Source organism: Martes martes (genome assembly GCF_963455335.1).
Source record: "Martes martes genome assembly, chromosome: 9".
Lineage (NCBI taxonomy): Eukaryota > Metazoa > Chordata > Mammalia > Carnivora > Mustelidae > Martes > Martes martes.
The window spans coordinates 62,607,692-62,630,346 of NC_137896.1; positions in this window are offsets into that span (position 1 = coordinate 62,607,692).

The following is a 22,655-nucleotide window of genomic DNA, read 5'->3' on the forward strand; positions in this document are numbered from 1 at the left end:
TCTTGCTTGCAAATAAAATGTGTATTAGTAGATTATTTGCAAAGATACAGAGCAAATGATAATTGGCTGATGTAAGGTGTGGTGTGATTGCATCCCATTATAAAAGGACAGAATGGCTAGTGGTCTGATGAAGCCACCAGCTGAATTAGACACTGTCTTCCACGCATGTGACAACACCAAGTATCTAGATCAGTTAGGACAGAAGGATCTGGGTATTCGGAAGACTGAAAAAATGAGTCCTAAATTACTTTTAAGTAACAGAAACCAACAGAATATACACTATAGCTATATAATATATAATTACATAACATAAATTATACAACATTAACCTACCTAACATGTGTAGCTTTATAATATATATAAAACAAACATATGTACTAAACAGAATAAAGTAGTCATATTTTAATCTATAATAAGTTACTTTCCTTTTATTTCTCTTTTATGGTAGCTATACCAGCTCACGTTACTAAGATAAAAGGTAAACCGTGTGCAATCTTTGCAATAATGTAAGCTTGATACATTTGACAGAGAGAAATCATGCCGGAGGAAATGCATTGCCACGGGTGTAAAGAGAGCAGAAGTATCCGTATGAAGCAAAAAGCTCATCTCTTTGCTAGGCTCCTGCCGACAGAAGGCCCATCTCCCTGGTATTATCTGGCTTTTCTGGAACATCACCCTCAAAAGCAGAGTTTTTTTAGGTGTTACATACTCACGACAGACTAAATCCTTAGGAAAACCTCGGTGCCTCTGTGAGGAGTTTCACAAAGCTGTTAAGTAAGCGTTCGTGGCTCCTGAAGTGTTTGCCGAAAGTCAACACTTGAGCTCCAGTCGGCTCTTCTGCCTTGAAGAGCCGGGGATGAGAGGGCTCTCAGGAGGAGCAGAGCCCCTCACCCCTCCGTCCTGTGCCGACTCTGGCCCGACTCATGCTGGCCCGCGCACTTAGCACGTGTGCGCCCCGCTGCCCGTCCATGCCCTTCCTTCCATTCTGCGAGCGGAGCCCTCACAGACCAAGCACGCAGCAGGCAGAGATGAAAGGGAAGGTGTCGACCCTGTTCTCAGCCAGAAGAGCTCAGAGGAAAGGACAAAACTCTCAGGAGCTAAAAGGTGGGGGGCAAATCGAACTGAGTGTAACTGTCCTCCTCTCCTCCCTGTCCTTGGCCGTGGTAAAATGTTGAAGGTCGTGGGTCTCCCCGGGTCTTCTCCCACAGGTGACTTGCAGCCCCCTCTTGAATTCTCTCAGTGGGCAAAAGATGCTGCTCACAAGGGTGGAGCCCTTGGAAAAAAATCACCACCATTCTCTGAATTTAGAGCTCCCCAGGACAAAAGAAAAGTCAATATTGTCAGAGCGGCCGTATCCCTCCCCAGCGTGGCCAGGGCAGAGTTGCAGATGGGCCTTAGTCATGCTATGTGTCAACGGGGCGAGATAAACAGAGACTCTGTGTTCAACATTTCTGTCTGTGGGGCTGCTGGGGTCTCTCCTGAGGGCACAATATGCTAGTCTTGCCACCACTCTTTTTTTTTTTTTTTTTTTTTCCTATTTCTGCCCTCAGCCAGGAGTGTCCAGCTCCTTCCTCCCTTACCCTGAAGTCCCAAGGGCACTGAGTTTAGGGGCGGTAAGTTAATGTTCCATGCCCAGACTGGGCAGAGCTCCTGGATTTGCTATAGGGCCAGCTTCGTGGCATGAGACTTGAGCAGTACAGGTCTTCGATGGGCCCACACTCAGTTTAACACACTGCTGCCCATCTTAACGTACTTGATAACATTTGAACCAAGGGCCTCAAATTTTCATTTTGCACTGGACCTTGCAAATGATGCAGCCAGTCCTGTCTGCCCTGGGTCCTCAGAGCGATGGGGCCCTTCCTTCTCACTGTGTCCCGAGCATGAAAGACCCCTCTTCCACCTTTCTTTCTTGGAAGACCCCTTTTGTCACCCAAGACACACTCCCAGCAGACCCTGCAGGAGGCAGTCAACTGTCCTGACTGCCCTTGATGGGGATAAAAATGAGACAGATGTGTACAGCCCTTACCCTCCCCTCCAGACTGTTCCCAGCCCAACAGCTTCCATCCTGCTCCCCCAAGAGGTCCCTGCTCTCGGTTAGTCGGCAGGTACTCACTACTCACAGCTACCAAGAGCTCCTTGCATGAGCCGTAAGACTGGGAAAGATGGCATTTTACCCCCATGGGATGGAACATCTACCTGGATGGACAACCATGGGCAGAATTGTGCTCTAGACTGACTGCCAAAGAGGAGTAGGGGTAATAAAGAGATTGGAGAAGGAAGAGCTCAGCAGGGGGGACAGGGTGGTCAGAATGTAATAGATGAGGTCATGCTCTTACCTTATCTCCTTCTCTGTGCACTGACCAACCCTTAACCCCAGCCAGCCCTCTGACAAAAACACGCCACCTATGAGAGGATCTCCACGCCGCCACCCCTAGAAAATAAAACAATTGCCAACTTAGTCTTTGTCGGTGGAGATGAAGGGAAGTTATGAAGGGAAGCTCCTTCGTATCATAAAGAATTTACTCAATAACATCTCATTCAGAGGGCAACAGTCAGTTTCAGCAAGGAGGTAGTGACAGCCCACGACGAGGTGCGTAACACCGAAGTTTCTCCAGAACCACAGAGGCCAGCTTACGGACAATTTGTTCAATGCTCACTTCTTTATACCAGCAACGCAAATTCCCTGAACCATGCAACTAAGGATAGAATCCCTTTATTTGGATAATGCTAAAAGCCTGACGCTCTGGAGCTTTCTGCATCCCTGGGAATCTTCTGGGGCTTTTCTTCTTTTAACTAATTGCTTTCTTACTTTTTTTTTTTTTAAGATTTTATTTATTTATTTATTTATTTGACAGAGAGAGAGAGAGAGACAGCACAAGTAAGCAGAGCGGCAGGCAGAGAGAGAGGGAGAAGCAGGCTCTCTGCTGAGCAGGGAGCCCAATGTGGGGCTTGATCCCAGGACCCTGAGACCATGACCTGAGCCGAAGGCAGCTGCTTAACCAACTGAGCCACCCAGGCGCCCCTACTAATTGCTTTCTAATAAAACAAACACTCATAGGGCAGTGACTAGATGTCAGAGACTGTGCAAAGGGCTTACTCAATACAGATGATCACTTGTGGACTTGACATCTGTGGAAGTAGATCCTGTTCGTTATGGGCTGAATGTCTGTGTCTCCCTCCACCCCCGAAATTTAGATATAGAAGCCTAACCCCTGGTGTGATAGTATTTGGAGGTGGGGTCTTTGGGAGGTGATATGGTCGTTAGGGTGGAGCATTGGTGATTGGACCAGCACCCTCATGGAAGGGCTCCCAGAGAGGCCCCTTTGTCTGTTTCTGCCCTGTGAGGACACAGCAAGAAAATGGCTGGCTGTGAACCAGGAAGCAGGCTCTTGGCAGACACTGAACCTGCTAACGCCTGGATTTGAGACTTCTCAGCTTCCAGAACGGTGAGAAATAAGTGTTTGTGGTTTTAACCACCCAGGCTATGGTAGTTTTGTCACAGCAGCCTGAACTAAGGCACTACCGTTATCTTTAACTTACAAATGAGGAAACTGAGTCACAGAGAGGGTAAGTAACTTGCCCAAAGTCCTCACATACATGATTGCAGATCCGAGATTTGAACGCTGGTGGTCTGGCACAGGGCCAATCTTCTAAATTATCGGCAACCCTTGCCTCCCCACCCCGCTCCTCGCTCCTCCAGGTTGCTCAGAGTTGAGTGTAAAAAAGTGCTTTGGAGTGATTGGTTCGCTGGAGAAACGAGAGGCAGCGGGAAGTTCGGAACCAGCCTGTGCTCTGGGCCTCTTACCACCCGCTGTAGACCTCTTCTCTTGACAGATAGGTGAGGGCGAACTTGTGCTCAGGCTCTTGAGCCCACCTTTCATCTCTTCTAATGTCAGTTAAATTCAATGTGGGATTTGAAGATTCTACCCAACGTCGAGTATCTTAGAAGTATTTTGGAAGATGCCCGGAGCATGTGTCAGTTTTTATTAACCATGGTGCCTGTGGCTACTGATCAGCTGTTTGCTTATTCCACGTAGAAAGTTCTCTGGGTAAGTTTGCCAGCTCAGGACCCTTCTACCTCTTGGTGTACAACTTATTATTTTCCCAGAATTTCCTCAGCCGGTGTGTCTGTCTGCAGGGTGAGTAGAAAGTGTGGAAGAAGAGTCAGAGCACCGTGCTCCCCCGAACTCCCCAGCCAGTGTAATTCCAAGGGTGGCCACCGTCAATCAGCATTTATCTTTACATGGAGGCTGTCCTCACTTCGCACAGTAGCGCCCATTGTAAGGCGGACAATGGAAGCTGAAACCCTGTGAAATGATTTGTTCTTAAGATTTTATTTATTTATTCATTTTAGAGATAGCATGCAAGCATGAGCAGGGGGAGGAGCAGAGAGAGAGGGAGAGAGCCGGAGGGAGTAAAATCTGGAGCAGACTCCATGTTGAGTGCAGAGCCCAGTGCAGGGCTTGGTCTCACGACCCTGAGATCATGACCTGAGCCGAAACCAAGAGAAGACACTTAACCTACTGAGCCACCCAGGCGCCCTGCACAGAGAACTGAAGAGTCACCAGAGCAAGTCTCATTGTTCTGTGATCCTTACATTTTTCGCAAGATTATGAGAACACTCTTATTGTCAGTTATAAATGTTTACTGAAGTGGAAAAAATAGCAGAACGGTATTTGCTTAGTACACTGTCACTTCATTGTCACTTAAAACATTAGAAACTTGGGCGCCTAGGTAGCTCAGTGGGTTAAAGCCTCTGTCTTTGGCTCAGGTCATGATCTCGGGGTCCTGGGATCAAGCCCCACATCAGGCTCTCTGCTCAGCGGGGAGCCTGCTTCCTCTTCTCTCTCTGCCTGCTTCTCTGCCTACTTGTGATCTCTGTCTGTCAAATAAATAAATAATCTTAAAAAAAAAAAAGAGAGAGAGAAAGTGGTTCATTGTCTCTAGAGCAGAGACAATGCACACTTTAAAAAAAAAATTAGAAACTTTGGGGCACCTAGGTGGTACAGTCAGTTGAATAGCCATCTCTTGGTTTCAGCTCAGTTTGTGATCTCATGGGTGATGAGATCAAGCCCTGAGTTGGACTCCAAACCCAGCTCAGAGTCTACCTGAGTTTCTTTCTCCCTCGCCCTCTGCACTTCTTCCAAGTGTGAGCACACACTTGCTCACTCACTCTCAGATGTTTTTTTCTTTTTTAAAATTAGAAACTTTGAGAGTTCACATTTTATTTATTTTAAAAAACCATCGAGTGCTTGGGTGGCTCAGTTGGTTAAGCAACTGCCTTCGGTTCAGGTAATGATCCCAGAGTCTTGGGATCGAGTCCCACATCGGGCTCCCAGCTCCACAGGGAGTCTGCTTCTCCCTCTGACCTTCTCCCCTCTCATGCTCTCTCTCACTGTCTCTCTCTCAAATAAATAAATAAAAATCTTAAACAAACAAACAAACAAACAAACAAAAAAAAACCTATCCATCCAGAGAAATTTGAATAGTGTTGGCCTTCTTATCATCATGAAATGGATGCTAGAGGGTCAACATCTTTGCTAGGCCTTCCCACATTGTCATACTTCTTTCCAAGTTTGGATCGGCTTCCAGTGTTCTTTTTCATGCTTTCCGTGTTGTGAAGTGTTTCTGAGAGGGCCTCTCACGTGAAGAGCTTTGCTGGTGTCACTGCCTCTGGGACATCTTCATCCTTTTTGTTGTCACCGCTCTCCTCACCGAAATCACTAAGTTTGCCTTCACTAAGATTCTCTGCTGCTTGCTTGAGTGTCTAGAAGCACCTCGCTACCTGTGTTCCCACGGCCAGCCATTTTGCTAGGGCTCCACGTGTGCTGGGTTTGAATCTCACTTGCAGCATTACTGTTTTTGTTTCTTGGCTGCACTTTGATCTTTGATGGCCCACTTCCCCCTTTTGATGACCACATGGGTTTCTCACTGGGTGACAGGAAACATCACAGGTACATGCTTTGCTGCCTGTGTGCCAACCGAGTAACAGGTATGGAGGGACCGGTCACCGGCACACTTTGAGAGAAATGATGCCGTTGGTTACTGATCGCGATGTGCCTCTGCTGTTTCTACAGAGATCTGTGGATTGAGGAACTGGCAGAGAAGTTTGTGCTTTATGCAGTTACTCATGGCGAAGGCGTGTGGTAGCTGAGATCCGAACCCTGCTGTTGGGGACTGGTGTTCTCAAACTCAAGGCTGGTAACTGAAACTGATGCATATTTGAATTCTGCAGAGTGAGGACTGTCTCCACGATCCATCATTCAGTTCTCACAGTAGCTTTAAGGAGGGTGCACGTAATAAAGTGGCCACTTATCAAGGAAGTGGCAGAGGGAGGCCACCTGACTTATGCTCACGAGCCCACCACAAGGTGGTGATGGAGCAGGGTTTCGGGAGCCTGTGCTCCCCACATTGCACCCCGAGGCCTAGATTTGGAAGGAGGGAGGTGGTTGTGCCTTTCTCTGGAGGACACCTTGTCCCAGAAAAGTCTTCTGCCTCATCACACTTCTTGCATTTGGTCTGCAGAGAATCTTGGACCCAGGTCTGATTTATGCTTTCCCAGTGGTTCCTACACTGCTGACACAGGGCTTGGCTTATCACCCACTGAGGCAGGTAAGAGAAGGGTGATCATGTCCAGGGGAAGAAATGGAGTCCCGGAGAAAGTTTGAGCTTAGTCCCCACAGCACAGCAGGCCGTCAGGCACCTTTTGCAGTGTCACACCATCTGCGGACACAGCCAGAGCCTGAGCAAGGGCTGGTGCCGAAACAGGGGGGACTGGGGTGGAGGAGACAGCTGCGGCCCTGCCCCACCCCCTCTCTGCCCACTGCACTGGCCACGCTGCTGGGGACCCCCACCTATCCCAACAGCAGGAGAGCGTGTTCTTACTCACTTGGCCTAGCCCGGATCAGAAGGATGTTTCTCATTAATAGGATCAGAAAAGGCATCTCTCTAAGAACGAAAGAAAACGTGGCTTTATTTGCCAAGGTCACTCCCCTCAAAAGCCCTCCAGAAAGCATACAAAATTGTTAAATTATCAAAACATTAATTAGATTGCTAAATAAGACCTACGCTAATCCTCCAAGCATGTGGGGCAGGCCCTTTGGTGGATCTAGCCTAATGGCTTTCGGGTCTGGCTGGCACTTCCTTTCCAGAAAGTCTCAGTCTTAGAATGGCTTAAAAAAAAAAAAAAAAAAAGTAGCTGATTGTGTGGAGACACCACCTGCCCCAGCAGAGTCAGATTGGGAGGGTAGGCTGGGGACCCCTCAGACTGCAACAGCCACCATGGAAACCTCCCTGCCTCCAGCTGCCCCCGTTCCTGGGGTCTGTACCTGCCTTCCTGCCATTCAGAATGCTCGATTAGATCCTGTGACTCCTCAGGCAAAACTCACAGATTCATGGGTTTGAATCTGGTCCCTTCAGATATTTTGTAAGCATCTCGAAGGCAGGAACCAGCTGTGAGTGTGGTCTATTCTCAATGGTACAGACTTTAAAAATTAAATTAAAAAGAAATCTTGGGGCACCTGGGTGGCTCAGTGGGTTAAAGCCTCTGCCTTCGGCTCAGGTCATGGTCTCAGGGTCCTGGGATCGAGCCCCGAATCGGGTTCTCTACTCAGCGGGGAGCCTGCTTCCCCCCGCCCCACTCTGCCTGCCTCTCTGCCTACTTGTGATCTCTGTCTGTCAAATAAATAAATAAAATCTTAAAAAAAAAATCTTTATTTCCATCCTATTTTCTCTCCATGGCCCATCCACCCCAGCTGATGTACAAGCAAGTGTGACCTGGAAATATGTCTCACCTGCCCATCCATATCCTGGGACAGTCCATAACCTGGGACATAATCCCAGATTAGGCCCCAGAATCAAACTCAAGGTCTGCTGCAAGGAATTTCCGTATTGCAGACACAGATGAGGAGGGGCTGGATGTCAGGCTATGCAGAGGTGGAGGAAATTAACCTGCTTTCCTGCTCCCCAAATTTCTTCTTCTATTTTTTTTTATTAAAATTCTAGAGATGGCTTGAACCTATTTGAATAAGACCGATAAAAAAACAAAAATGAAACAAAAACACAGTACCTCAAAAAACCTATATGGAACAATTTGAATTAACTACTTGAAACATTTACCTATTGGATGCCTTTCAGCCATTGGCTGTCAGGAATCTTAAGTCTGAAGAGCAGTCCCCATTCTGTAAAGAACAAAACAGGTTCAGAGAGGTGATGTAATTTCTCCACGTTTAATGAGTAAGGGCAAGGAGGGGGCTTCGACTCAGTTCTAATTCACCCCAAGGTCTGTTAGTGGTGACATCATAATTGCCTCCATAACTCCTTTGCCTGGCATGCGTGCAGTTCTCAGGGTGTCCAGGCCCTTTTCTCCTCCACACTGTAATTCTCACTCCACCTTCGGACTCAGTTCAACCCCTCCACCTCCCTCGTCTCACTCCCCTCTGGTACCCTCTGCTTAATTCTGTGACAGCGCATAGACATTGGCCTCTAACATGGGGAGTCCTTTGTCTGCTTCCCCTTCTGGTCTATAAATTCCTTCGCTCAAGAACTCACTCTTATTCATCTCGTGTCCTCAGTGCTTGGTGTAGGACCCGCTCTTAGTAGGGTTAGGTTGTGAAAGACGAGACAGCTTCTTCTCATCTCCCCCATACCCCTCACCATCTCGGTTCCCAACACTCGCTTTAGACCCACCCATGACATTGTGAGGAAGCTCAGATCAGTGTGAAGATGTTCTGGCCCCAGCCCCAGCTGAGGTCCCCAGTTGAAGCTACTGGAATAAATCAGGAGAAGGATAATGGTGACTTGGATCTTGGTGGTCGTACAGGAAATGATTAAAAAGTGGTGGGATTCTGGATTGTTTCTGAAAGCAGAGCTGACAGACTTTGCTGGTAATTCATAGTGGAGAAAAAGAGAGACACAGGTCTAGGATGACTCTGAGGCTTTTGGCCCAGGCACTGGAAGGATGGGGTTGCCATGTCCTGAGGTAAAGCCTGGAGAGTGTGCATGTTGAAGCGGATGGTGGAATCTGGAGCTCTGCTTTGGGCATGTGAAGTCTGAGTCCCATACCCAAGCACGGATACTTACTGCGTTTACAGCTAGATATGTGAGTCTAGAGTTCAGGCCGGAGATAGAAATTTGAGGGTAATCCACATGTAAATGACAATTGAAGCCATGAGAGAGGATGAGATCATCAAGAGAGTGCAGATAGAGAAAAGAGAAGGCCCAAAGACGTGTGCAGCCCCGTCAGTGTTCAGAGTTTGAGGAGGTAAGAACAAACCAGCTTAAAGCTGGAAGAAAACCAAGCAGAAGAACCCGCAGAGGAGTCTGAAAGGGGGTGACCAATCCACAAAGGGAGATACCACAGAGTAGAGTCCCAGAAGCCAAGGAGAGAATTTTAAGAATGATACAGTGGTCATCTGTGTCAAACGCTCCCATAGGTCAAGTAAGATGAGGACAAGAGAGAACTCACCAATGTGTTTAGCAACGTGATGGTCATTGGTAATTTTTTAAAAGATTTTATTTATTGTTTATTTGAGGGAGAGAGATAAGCACACAAACAGGTAGGGTGCAGGGGGAGAAGCAGGCTCCCGGCTGAGCAGGGAGCCTGATGCAGGGTTTGATCCCAGGACCCCGGGATCATGACCTGAGCTGGAGGTTAACTGACTGAGCCACCCAGGCACCCTGGTGGTCATTGGTAATCTTGACAAGAAGGTTTTGGTGGGATGGTGAGGGCAAAAGCCCGACCGGAGTGCATTCAAGAAGGAAGGAGGGACAGGCAGCAGGTATAGCCCCATCTTGAGAGAAGATCCACTATGGGCAGCAGCGAAACAGTGTAGCAGCTGGAGGTGGTTGTAGAATCAGGAGAGTTTTCTAAAATATGGAAGATATAACATGTTGATATGCTGTTATAAGTGATCAGCAGAGGGAGAAAAGAGGTGACAATGCAGGAGAGAATTAACAACAGAGAGCCCATGTTGGCAAAAGGGATGGTATCTGATGAGCCGGTGGAGAGGGTTGGCTTTGGAGAAGAGTCAGGACAGTTCACGCACAGGACAGGCGGGAAGGCAGAGTACAGGAGACAGATGCGAACAAATGAGTGAGTATGGTGGTGGGAGCACGTGGGAGTTCCCTTCTGACTGTGTTCTTGCAGAGAAATGGGGAGCAGGGTTTTCCCTGAGTATAGACAACAGATTGAGGTGGTGGGAGCTCCCGGGGAGGTAGGGGAGTGCCAGGCACAGCTAGGGGCCCACTGGACATTAGTGCTCATAAATGTGAATATGAACTATGTATGTCTTTACACATATTTGGCTGCGTGGTGCAGGCATGAGGGGTTTAATTTTAAAAGGCTTGGAAATTTGCTGGGGATACAATGAAGGAGGGAAGGGGCCAGAGAGTTGAGAGGAGGGAATATAATCATAGAACATGGAATCTGAGCTGGGAAAAGAGGAGAAGGCAGGATGGGCAATGGGGAAAGCAAGGCACTGTAGGTCCCAGTGGGGCTAAATCAGAGCTAGCACTAGTCCGTGGACTATCTTCAGCAAATTAAACACGTCCCCTTCAGATGATACAACTGCACAAGTATGCAACAAAAAGTTGCTCGTTCCTTTGGGTAAATAAAGCCAGGAACCAGGGCACACAGTGCCATTCTTGGAGCACAGATTGGATTTCAGGGCTCACTTGTCCCCTTGGCCAAGGAGTTTTGTGCAGTGCACAAAATGCACAACTGTACATGGCAGCCCTGGGTCAAAGGATTGTTGTGGCCAAGTACTAAAAGGAGGGGTCCAAGTGAGCAGGTGGTGATCTCAGAGTGGGAGAATGAAATTAAAATTGTGAGAAGGTGGCAGTCATTGGGAGTGGAAAGGTTCTAAGGTGCAAAGGTTTGTGATAGGTTAGAGGACAAGGTATTAGAAAGGAGGTTGTCAAGGAACTGAGAAGTCTGGACACTGGAAGGATTATCTTCATGGATGTTGAAATCACCAAAAATGATACCTGGAGCTTGTGGGAAACTGCAGCGAGCCAGGGCTCTGGAGGCAACTGCCCCAGGAGTCTATTACAAGCTCTCTAGGCTGAAGGTGTGTGCTTCAAAGCAGGCATTTTAGAAAAGAGAATAGTGATCCCTGAGTGATATGGAGGATCAGAGCATGACCCAGCAGCATGAAGGATGGAGGAGAGGAAGCAGACCCCACTGGAAGGGTGGGTGGACCAGCATTTGGTTAGAGCAAGAGGGTGAAAAAGAACGTGTTGGCAAGAAGCAGAGGATGGAAGGGATTTTGCATATGGTGGAGGACAAGGCCCAGAGACTTGGGGACCTGGGGGAGTGAGAGATAGGCTGAAATTAGGGGCTTCACGGAGCTGCCTGGAGGTAAGAATTAGGGTGTAGAGTATGATCTGGGAGTCCCAGGCTTCTCGGGGTGATTGATACAAACAGGAATCAAAGGCATGACAGAATAAAGCCTGGGGGTCTGCGAGGCAGACTGTGGTCATGAGGCTGTGAGTGCTGGGGTGGGAGCATCTTGCATGAGCACACTAAACTCTGGAGCTCCTCTTTCCTCTTCACTGATGGCGGGGGGAGATGGGGGAGAAGGAGAGGCTGTACTACCCTCGGTCTGTGTAGAATGACCTTATCAGAAAAATAAAGCTTTCCGATTAGTCCCTTTTTAGTGTTCCTTCAACCCCGGGTGTCTCTATCTTAATGACAAGTATAATTCACTCTCTTGGACTGAAGGTACCTAGTCTGTGATGCCCTAGAGGGCCAGGCCTCCACTGGCCTCCACTTGGGGAATCCGTATCCATGCAGCTGCTCCCAACTCAGAATTCCGAGTGGAATGTCCAGCCCAATAGGCCCTCCAAGGGCCCTCGTCCTCGCCGCCTTCTAATGTACTGGCCAGAGCTGTTCTGTAAACTGTTGAGGCCATCTTCAGCTCACTCTAAACCGGAAGGACTAGATGTGTATCAGGAGAAACCAAAACACTGTTTGATTAATCGCCACCTTGCAAGCTGGAGAGTGATGGCTGGGCGCAAAATGTGGTCGTTATCTAAATGGAGTGCCGGTCTGTCCCCGGGATCCTGAACAAATGGACTCCCCTCTATTTATAAACAACCCTGAGGGATGAGCAGCTCGGTTTACGTTGGGAAGGGGCCATCATTCATTTTTATCCATCATACTTGCTTTTAGTGATATTACACACACACCCCGCTTGGGTTAGAATCTCAACAACCCAAGAGGTTTATGTGCTTTTAACACCAATTTTGAGGGTTTCTGTGTACATTTCATCATAGGGGTAGTGGTGGGCCTGAAGCGCAGCGTGTGAGCTGATTCCTTCCTCCGGGCTTCACACCGGGTTCATGATGCAGACCAAATTGGGGAAACTACTGTTGGCCCCAAGGCTGTGTTTGTGATTCCAGGTGATTACAGAGGTGAGCAGGCAGGAGGCTCTGAGATGACCAGGATTTTCCTGGCAGGAAAGGGGATGGAGTGCAGCCTGGTACACAAGACCCTCCGTGATGTCCGGGTGAGCCTTGTGCAAACCAGGCCTGAAGAAGACTTTCGGCATTCAGTATTTGCTAAATGGATAGGAGAGAGAAGGAAGGGCTGGAAAGAACAGAATTGCACCTGCTGAATACCAATGATCTAATGTTAGAATCACACTTCCATTGCTTCCTGCTCTCCTCAGATATCAATTCTTATGTTTCAAGTTGCCCTGAGAGGAGGACCCTGATCTTTATTCTCACTTTATAGGTGAGGAATTTGAAGCCCAAAGCAGTGAGGTGACCTGCTTAAAGTCAATCCCTATTCACTGGACAGCAAGGCCAAGTCCCAGCTTTCACACTGTCCACTTAGGACTCATTCCACTCAGTCCTGAGTGCATCCCTACTGTCACCCGGGCTCTGCTGAAAGCGCCCAAGCATCTTGTGCCCCATGAAGGAAGAAAGCAAGTCGGTTGTGTGAAACAATCAGAGACCAGGCAGAGAGATGCTGTCCAGTCCTGGTGTAGACACAACTGGTGATAGGAACTGAGTGGGTAGATCCCTGTGGGTGTAGGACTAGTGCCCTCACAACAGCGCCATCCCATAATAACACAATATGAGCCACATATGTCATTGCATATGTTTTAGTCACTGCACTGTGAAAAGTAAAAAGAAACAGGTGAAATGAAATTTGGCGAAGTAGGTAACACAAAATATTCAAAGTATCATCAGCAGGTGTTCAAGTTGTAATCAAAATACCAAATTATTAATAAGATGTTTTAAATAGTCTTATCTTGCATTAAGGCTTTGAGATCCCCCATAGATTTTATTCTCATTTTTTTAAAGTTTCATTGAGGTATAATTGATGCACAAAAATTGTACATATAGCATGTACACATTTCAATGAGCCCGGACACATGCACACACCCATGAAACTCTCACCACCCGTGTGTATGTCAAAGCCCTATTCCTAAATTTTCATCAGTAATACTTCTCTATATCTAGATTTCACAAAATAGTTGAAAAGGTAGGTTCACATATGTAGGCTATTCCAAACAGATTTAAAATTTTCTAACAACTTATGTATCCATTTTTTAGTGATAACCTCAATGAACCAAAATGAAATACATTTAAAATAAAGTTCTTCAGTCATGCTAGCCACATTTTAAGCGCCCAGTAGTCACACGTGGCTCACGGCTACCGTACTGGATGGCTCAGCCATAAAGAAACCATGAAAACCATGGTGGCAGAAGCTTGGCTGGTTACAGTGTCAGAGTCTGGGAAATGGGCCAGGCTTGCTCTTTGCCATCATGTACCTGTCTGGCATCTCCTTTCCATTTGTTACCCTGTTCAGCCTGACTACTAATGGAGAGGAAAAGACCTCAGCTATGACCCACCCTTTAGGGCAGGAACAACTTGAGGAGGTGGTGGGCATGGATGGATTTGGCATTCCACAGCCTGTCTACTTGGACAAAGAATCCAGGGAGGCTGCCAGGTGGCACATAGCACACCCATGCTTGCTGAGACCCCATCCCATGGGGACGGACAGTGATCCTTCTCCATGGTTATCAATACACACACAAGCACACACACCTCCCCACATATGCACATCTGTTCTTCCAATGTCTGTGACATAGAGTAAGGATCAGGAGCTTTCTATTCCATATTGTTGACCCTCAAAAATTAATTTCTGAATGGTAGGGCTTAAGCACTGAACTAGGACTTAGGAGACCTATGATCTATTCCTGATTCTGAGGTCACTGACCCATGTGTAACCTTGACCGAGTGCAGTTTTCTGTGAGACTTCCCAGCTCCACTATTCCAGTCCAAGGGCTGGCAGACTACTGCCCATGGATCAAATCAGATCACTCCCATTTATTTACATATTTTCTGTGGCTGCTTTCACCTACAACTTATTGAAGACTTGGGCCAGAGATGCACAAGACTGAAAATATTTACTCTCCAGGCTTTTATGGAAATCATTTGCTGATACTGTTCTCATCTCTGGTTCCAGCTCATTTTCATCCTCTGTACTCGTTGACTTGGGGATCTCCAAAGCTGATGAGAACCCAGAATGAATCAGGGTTCCTAAGGATTTTGTGGGACAAAACCACCATGTTGCTATGAACTTTCACGTGAGGGAAAAACTCACTTCTTTTTCTGATCCACTGCTATTTTGGATGTCTGTGACCGGTAGCAAAACCCAATCCTAAATGACATACCTAACTTTTCCTACATCCCTCAGCTCTGTCTGAGCACAATGTCTGCTGTAACCAGCACAGTCCTATGGTATTCATAGCCTTTTTTTCCCATAAAATTTTTTTTTTGTGTAAAACAAATGTTAGCTAAACTGATAAAAACTTTGCCTATAGCCCCTGCCACAGTCTTACCTACCAGTGCTGTTCAGAATGACTGTTATATTAGAGATGACAATCATTGCCTGCCTTGTCCCCATCCTGACTCATAACCTCTGCTTCTAAGTGGCACACCGGCCACCAGGAGCTGACAGAGCTCTGGGTGGGTTTCCAGCTTAAGGGCAGCCAAGCCACGGGATGTCCAGGGCCCTAGGCCCTGCCTCTAAAAAAACAATCGAGGCCAGTTGGGCCAGTTATATTTCTCTTAAGACATAGAGAAACTGCCCATTAGCATTGAGGACAGAAACGAGAAGTCATATAGAGAACAGCGACAAACAAAAGCGGCTGGCAGTCACAATGGGCCATATGCAAAGTGAAGTAACAGAAACTATGAGTAAGCAGAGAGGAGAATGGAACAGCCCGGCAGACAGAACAAGAAATGTTGAGAGAAAGGGCTGGTGTCCGGAGCTGCCTTGGTTCCTTCTCGCATTCTTGTTTCTGATCCATTTCTGGGGCCCTGCAGCAAACCTACAGTGTGTCTCCTCTTCATGGTCTATCCTTTGCCCCTTCACATTTTGGAGCCCAGTTCTGATGGGACCAAATAATGCATGGATGTGTCACAGCTCAGATCAGCAAGCACCACTCTTCGCTGAGGGATTTTTCACTCAAGTATTCCTAAGAATGTCAAAGAGAGGAAGAGAAAGGACAACTTTCTGGAAGGGAGATATAAAACGTGGAGAAACAAAATCTGCCATCTTGCTGCTTGGAGAAGTTTCTCTAGGAGGTATCTATTATGCTCTGGGCCTCTTCAGAGTTAGGGGTCATCTCTGATGGGAGCCCCTGAAAGAGTCAAAGAGTCAAACTTCCACTGAAGTTAATCTTGAAAGATGGGGATGGGGTGCTTGGCTGTCTCAGTCAATAGAGTGTGCCACTCTTGATCTTGCAGTTGTGAGTTCGAACCCCACGTTGGGTATAGAGATCACTTAAAAAACTTGGGGGGTGCCCGGGTGACTCAGTTGGTTGCGTGTCTGACTCTTGATCTCAGCTCAGGTCTTGATCTCAGGGTTGTGAGTTCAAGCCCCATGTTGGAGCCTGCTTTAAAAAAAAAAAAAAGAAAGAAAGAAAGGTGGGGATAACACTTTGAACACCCCAACTTCTCTTGTCTTCCTTGGACTGAATAAGACAAAACCTGTTGGTGGGTCAGAGCCAAACAAGGCAACCCCTGGCTGGCTCGAGGACAGAAAGACCCAAAAATGTAGGTCTGTGTGTAGAAACTCGTTTGGGGGCTCTCACTGAAATCCAACCCCCAGCCCAGCCACACAGCATGAGCTCATTCTACCCCAACCGGGAGAATGAGAAAATGGTCTGTGAATTTCGCTTCTACTCTGTCAAAATAAGAACAGAAAAAATACACCTCTGCAAAAGTGTTTTCTTTCAGCTTTTATTTGCACACATTCTGTATAATTATGGTCAGCAAGAGGGCATTTTCCGTACCCACACTGGCAGTATTTTCCACACAAAGGTTTATGCTGGCGGGCAGCCTGCCCTTGAGCTATTTACTTGTGTGGTGGATAGAAAACCATCGGACCTATGGCCAGTTAGACCCCAGCAAAATGTTTTCATTTCGACCTCTCCTGTAATAAGGCATATTATTTTAATTTCCCTCCACCCCTCGTCCTCTTCCCTAGGTAAAGTCATTCAATATGAGACAACCACCTTCTCACAACCAACTCTATGGTATACCTTTCACTTAATTACGAATTTCACATTTTAAAATGCTTCTTCCTAGCTTTCAGATCTTCGAAGTTTCTTATCCATGGTTATTCTGTGTGATTCCATCTCATGCCCTCTCTGGCCAGTTAAGCCTTTTACTTCACTGGCCCCCTCACACACCAAGCCCATTTCCTTCTTCAGGTCACTTCTAATGCTATGCTCCACTATCCCACCCTGAATGTCTCCCTGCTTCAGCTTCTCTGTATCCTGTCCACCACTTTCCAGTGAAGTCCTCACGGACTCCAATTCTTTCCTTCCATGTATGGGCTGGTCGCTAACTGCCCATTTTGGAATAACGAATCACTAGACAACTTGATCAACATGTTGACATTGGTTTATGCATAAGTCCATACCATCAAACAAATAATTCACTTAGCGAGTATTTACTGAGCAACCAACTCATGTTCAGCCCTGTGGAAAACATTCTTTGTCAGAAAATGTCTGAGGATTTGTGAGACCTGTTTCTGTTCTTGAGCCATTTGCAGACACCTTTGAGCAAACTGGCCAAACACATGAAGGAATAATCCCATTACTGGAGGCCAAAATATGATGGTTCTTCAAGGCAACATAAGGTAGATAAGAAGGGAAGAAGGAGACAACATGATCCATTAGAGTGAGGCAGGGGTTCGGAGGCAGTTTCAGCTGACAGCAAAGTCAAGTTTCCACTGTTCATTGGTTGGATGGATGGATGGATGGATGGATAGAGGGATGGATGGATGGATGGATAGATGGATGGATGGATAGGTGAATGGATGAATGGATGGATGGATGGATGGATGGATAGATAGACAGGTGAATGGAGAGATGGATGGATGGATAGATGAATGGATGGATGGATGGAAGGAAGTATAGTTGAACCAATAGATGGATGATCTAGAAAGCATCCATCCATCCATTTATTCAAGAAACACTTATTAAACATTTACTCTCTACCAGCCATAGGAGATACTTAGATGGACACAATAGCCTTCAGTGAGATTGTAATCTAGTCTGCTGGCATGGCAGCACAGTCAGAAGTCAACCAACAGTCACTTTAAAACTTCAAAGAGAAGTAAGGATAGCTACCATTTTTTTACGCATCTGTAATATGTTAGGTGCTTTTCAAACTTCACTGCCTTGGTTCCCACTCTGGGGTACTGTAGCAAACTCACAGGGGCACCATGAGTTATTCTAAATTTCGGGGGAAGGGTAATGATACTCAACATCTGCTAGACACCGTGCAAACTATAAGCTCGAGGTAGTTCACGGTTTTCACATGAGATCATGCCCCATTCCTTTAGATGACATCATACCTTGTGGAGCTGGGTCTTTGGTGGCAGCTGCGATAAATAAACAAGAACCATATGAAAATCAACATGGAAAAGGAGATGAAGGCAATGGGGTCCAATCAGACTCCGTTTTGAAAAGTCGGGCAGTGCCCAAAAGGAGCACACATCTCATTAATAAGTACTTGTTGCTACTTAAGAATGAAATAAAACTATTACTTTTTTCTTTCAATATATACCTATTACTTTGTCAGGACTTAAGCACCTCTTAAGCTGTTTGGTTCTAACTTCTTAAGAAATGAGACTTTTCGGTGTGCCTTAAAGCCTAGAGACACTATGTAAAAATTACTGAGGTACGAACTCATTCGTTCCTTAACTGGGAAAGTTCAGGAACCTCTGTGTTATTACCAATCCTCTCAGGTTACTAATTTGCCAAAGATCACACAGATGGTAAGTTTCAGAGTAAGCATTCGCACTGGAATCTCTTCCAGTGGTCTCAAAAATGCATCATTTTTGCTTATACTAATTCTGGGCACTCCGTGGGCTCATGAGGAGATGGAGAGGTAGGCCGGCCTGTTGGGGCAGAAGTTGAGGGGGTGGGGTGGGACCGACAGATCATGGAATGGAGACTTGAGGGCTCACTACACTGCCAATCGGCCCTTTGTCTCCCTCTCTGTGCTGAGTTTCCAAAGGACCTTGTCTGGTGAGAGGAAGAAGGACAACCCCTGTGATTTTCTCAGTATGCTCAGAAAAGGGGCTAGGGGAGGGGAGTAAAGACCATGGAGAAGTGTGAGAAGTGGGGGGCTGAATCATATTTGGCGGGGTGTCAGATAAAAATTTTTTGGCAGCCTGCTGATTCTTGAAACCCTGAATGGCTGCTGTCATAGCAATATTTCCAAACAACTGGACTTTTGTCCTTTCAGGTGGGCCGAGTCCTGACAAGATTGTGGGGACAAGGAGTGGGAAAAATTTAGGTCAATCTCTTTTGAACCTTAACCTCCTGCCCCTTTGTCCCCTGACAGACATTTTTCCTTGACCTCCAGAAATTCCTCTGCCTCAAGGGAAGGCTCCCCTGCCCCCAGAGGCCTCCTAAATGGGCTGGGAACAGATTCAGGGCAGGACCCCAGGGAAGCATGGAGGGCCTTGGGAGGATGGACAGGGTGGAGAGGCATCTCTGGAAAGATCTTCAAAGGCAAAGCCAAAGGCACTGGGCACCCCAGGAGAGCACGCTCCGTGACCACAGCCTGCAGCTGAGGGGTCCCGGACAGAGAGACCCCCTACTGTGGCAGCGAGCCTGCTTCTAGGAGCCCTGAGAAGCCTAATTCAATTACCCTTATCAGAATGCCTCTGAACTTAACAAAGCAGATAATCAGTTCCAGAGACAGATACTGTGTGGGGGGCCAAAATTATTTTGCTTCCCAAAATTGGAGGCTGAAATCAGAGATGTTTGGGTAATGGAAAACATAATCCCTCCCTGGGCCCAAACTCCCTCCCAGTACCCGCACCTGAGACACCCCTCCCATTCCATCCAAGGAGACCAGGATTCAATACCCACACCCAATCTTCTTAAGGCACCTGGCTGTGAACTTGACCTCTTTCCCCTGCCTTCTTTGTCCCATACCCAGAAAGAAGCTGAGTAGAGGCTGGAAGCAGGAGGGATTTATTAATCCCCCTTGTATGTGTCAGGTTCATCATACATGATATTTAATTTTAAATCACCCAGAAAAATGTTAGTAATCACCATATTGTAGAAGGCGATAGAGATTTGGAAAAGTGAACTCCACTGCTCGACTCATGGTGCCACACAGGCTCTCTGCTTAACATCCGAAAGCAAATAAAACTCATTTATTCAAGGATGCATAGCAACCCTCTGAGGTAGAGTTGTCTCCTTTATGGGTAAAGAAACAGGGTCAGAGAGACTAAGTAACTTTCCCAACATCACACAGGTGCTGAGTGTCTCAGTTGGGTTTTGAGGCCAATGAGATTGGAGGCAAAGCCCGGGATCTCAGTGCTACCTCACAGCTGCAACCCAAATTATTTTCTAGAATTTTCCTAGAGCCCTAAGTGCAGAGACCATTTCTTTTCATCTTCCCCGTTGGACCTAGTGTAGGGCTGGGCCCAGCCGGAATGAGCATGGGCTGATTTCTCTTGCATAAGCTGTGTGCTGCGTTGCCAGGATACTTCTAAATGTTCAGACACTTTCCCAAGGAGAGCTCCCAGCTTCTGTTTACCTTAGAATTGTACAACATACAAGGTTAGCACAGAAACTCTCCTATCAGTGGATCACACCCTATATTTATGTGTTTAAACTTGCTTTTTTTTAATTAGGTAACATAGGACACGTACAGAATAATATGCATGTAAATTATAAAACATAGTAGTCATAAAGCCTGCGAAGCCACCACCCCATCGTACAACGAGGTGGTTATAATGCATGTCCTCCCTTTCTTTGCTCCCACCTCCCCCACCAAAATTAATCACTATCCAGAAATTTGTGCTCATTGTCCTCTTGATTTTTTTTTTTTTTTATAGTTTGGCCAATTAGTTAGATCTTGTGGTAGGTTGCATTATCATTCTGGGTCCTGTACATACCCTCCGATATATGACTTCATGGTTCCCCCCGTTAGAGGTGGAATATATTGCCCTGCCCAATGATGTTAGATTTGCCAGTAGAACGTTGCAGGTAGTGACGGATGCCGGTTCTGAGCTTAAACCTTAAGAAACATCACATCTCCGTTTTCCCCTTTTGTATCTCTGCCTTCTGCCATGAAAAGAAGAGAGGTCTGGGTCACCTGTCCCAGGAGGATGAGAGATGTGTGGAGCAGAGCCAGACCCCATCTGAACTCGGAACCAAGCCCGACTGAGCTCAGACCAGACCGGCCAGCTCCCACGCAATTCACAGATGCCTGAGTAAGACTGTGTGGAGGTCTGTAAGCCACTGAGTTTGTCCTGACCTTTATTGCAGCAGTGGCTGCTGATATACAAGCCATCTCTGAACAGCATACTTTATTTTGGCTTGTTTTGGAACTTGGAAAAATGATAGAGTAATATGGAACATCGTCGCCTACTACTGACTTTTCTCTCCTACTCGACGTCACGCTCCTGCGATGTATTCCGTGGAACAGAACACGACCGAAGAGCTACAACAATAGAGAGAGAAAAAGCTGAAAGCCCCCAGAGCTCAGGAAAGGCTGAGCTGGTGGGAAGCCTGTGTCTCATTCCCTCAGCAAATATTTACTGAATGTGAGAGAGCACGTTCCTCAGTGCTGGGAATATAAAGGTGAAGCGGACACATCAGATTCTTGCCCTTGAGGGCCGTCTGTTACGGAAAGCAGCACACACATCTGTCCCTCCTATCGAATCGCCCAGAGGGTTCCTTATTGCCTCCACCCTGCCATTCCCTTCATTCCCTGTGCCCACTGCTGTCCCTGGAGGCACAGAGGGTAATTAAGGCAGCATGTGAGGAGGACAGGCAGAAACTATGGAATGGATACCGCTCCTGGGGAGAACCTTCTGGCAGATGAGTTCCAAGGGAAAGGGCCAAAGTATTTGGGAAGGATCCATTACGTTGGGGAGGCAGGTTTGCCTTTCTGCCGATGACATGCGTCTGTAGGCAACAGGCAATGGTCTGGCCAGAGCAGGCCCCACCGGGAGCTCAGTGGCCCCACGCACTCGGCTCCTGGGTGACCACAGTCATCAGCAGAACGTGTTTGGAAGACAAAGGATGAGAGGCGGTCCTCACCCTTGAGGACCTTGCCATCAAAGGAGGGAAGCAGGATACACCCCAAAGGTGGGGCTGCAGACCGCTTCCACAAACACAGGTGCCATGTGTCTGACCAGAGCAGAGCGGATGCACGTGGATCGACGTGAATGCGGGGACGCCCAGAAGCAGCTGAAGTGACCAGGACCTGCTGCCTTTCTGCAGACAGGTGACTTTTGTTTCTCTGCGACATTTGGGCGGCTCCCCTGAGAGTTGCCTTTGACTCCACGCTTTGGAAAAACACAGTGAGAATCAGTTCCCACGAAAACGAGACCGAACACAATCGCATCCTCCCTCGAGGATTCAGAAAGCATTCCAGGGTGCTTCGGGGCCTCGGGGACATCATTAGGAAAACCAGTTACCAGTTGGGGTGGCGGAAACAGCATCCTCATGATAGGAGGTTTCACGGCAATTGGGTCCTGGATAAAGAAGTCATTTTGGGTAATGAAGGATTCACAGCAGCTGCCAAGACAGGGAAGGGGCAGAACCGAGGAGAACTCTCAGCTGCCTGCCGCAGGCACCAGCGCTCAGCTCAGGAGAGGCTGGGGGCCGCTCCTCCCAACCCGGACCCCACCACCTCCCCCGAAGCGCAGGAAGGGACATTCGCCCACAACCTGCCTCAGCCTCCCCAGCCCAGTGCCAGGGACAGGCATTTCTCTCTTCTGGTCAGACTCTGCTCAGAGGGCAGCCCCAAGCCTGGGGTGAGCTCTCCTTGAGCTGAGTCCAGGGGCTCAGGAAGGTCAAAGGTCAGACAGGCGTGGTCCCCTGCTTCAGGAGGGGAACACTGTTTCACCTGTCCCTCTACCCAGCTGCCTTTTGAAAATTCCCATTACTCTGATTTACTGTTTTGAGTTGCCTTTTTTTTTCCTCCAAAATTAATGTTTTCAAAGATAGTGTTTTCTGCCCCTGTGGTGCTGTGCGAGGACGCCCCCAGGGGAGGAAAGCAAGCAAGGTGTGGCCTGCCATGAAGTGGGTGAGGAGCCAGGGCCCAGATCTTACACACTAGGAATGAGGGTCAGCTTGGAGGGCAGTAGAGGG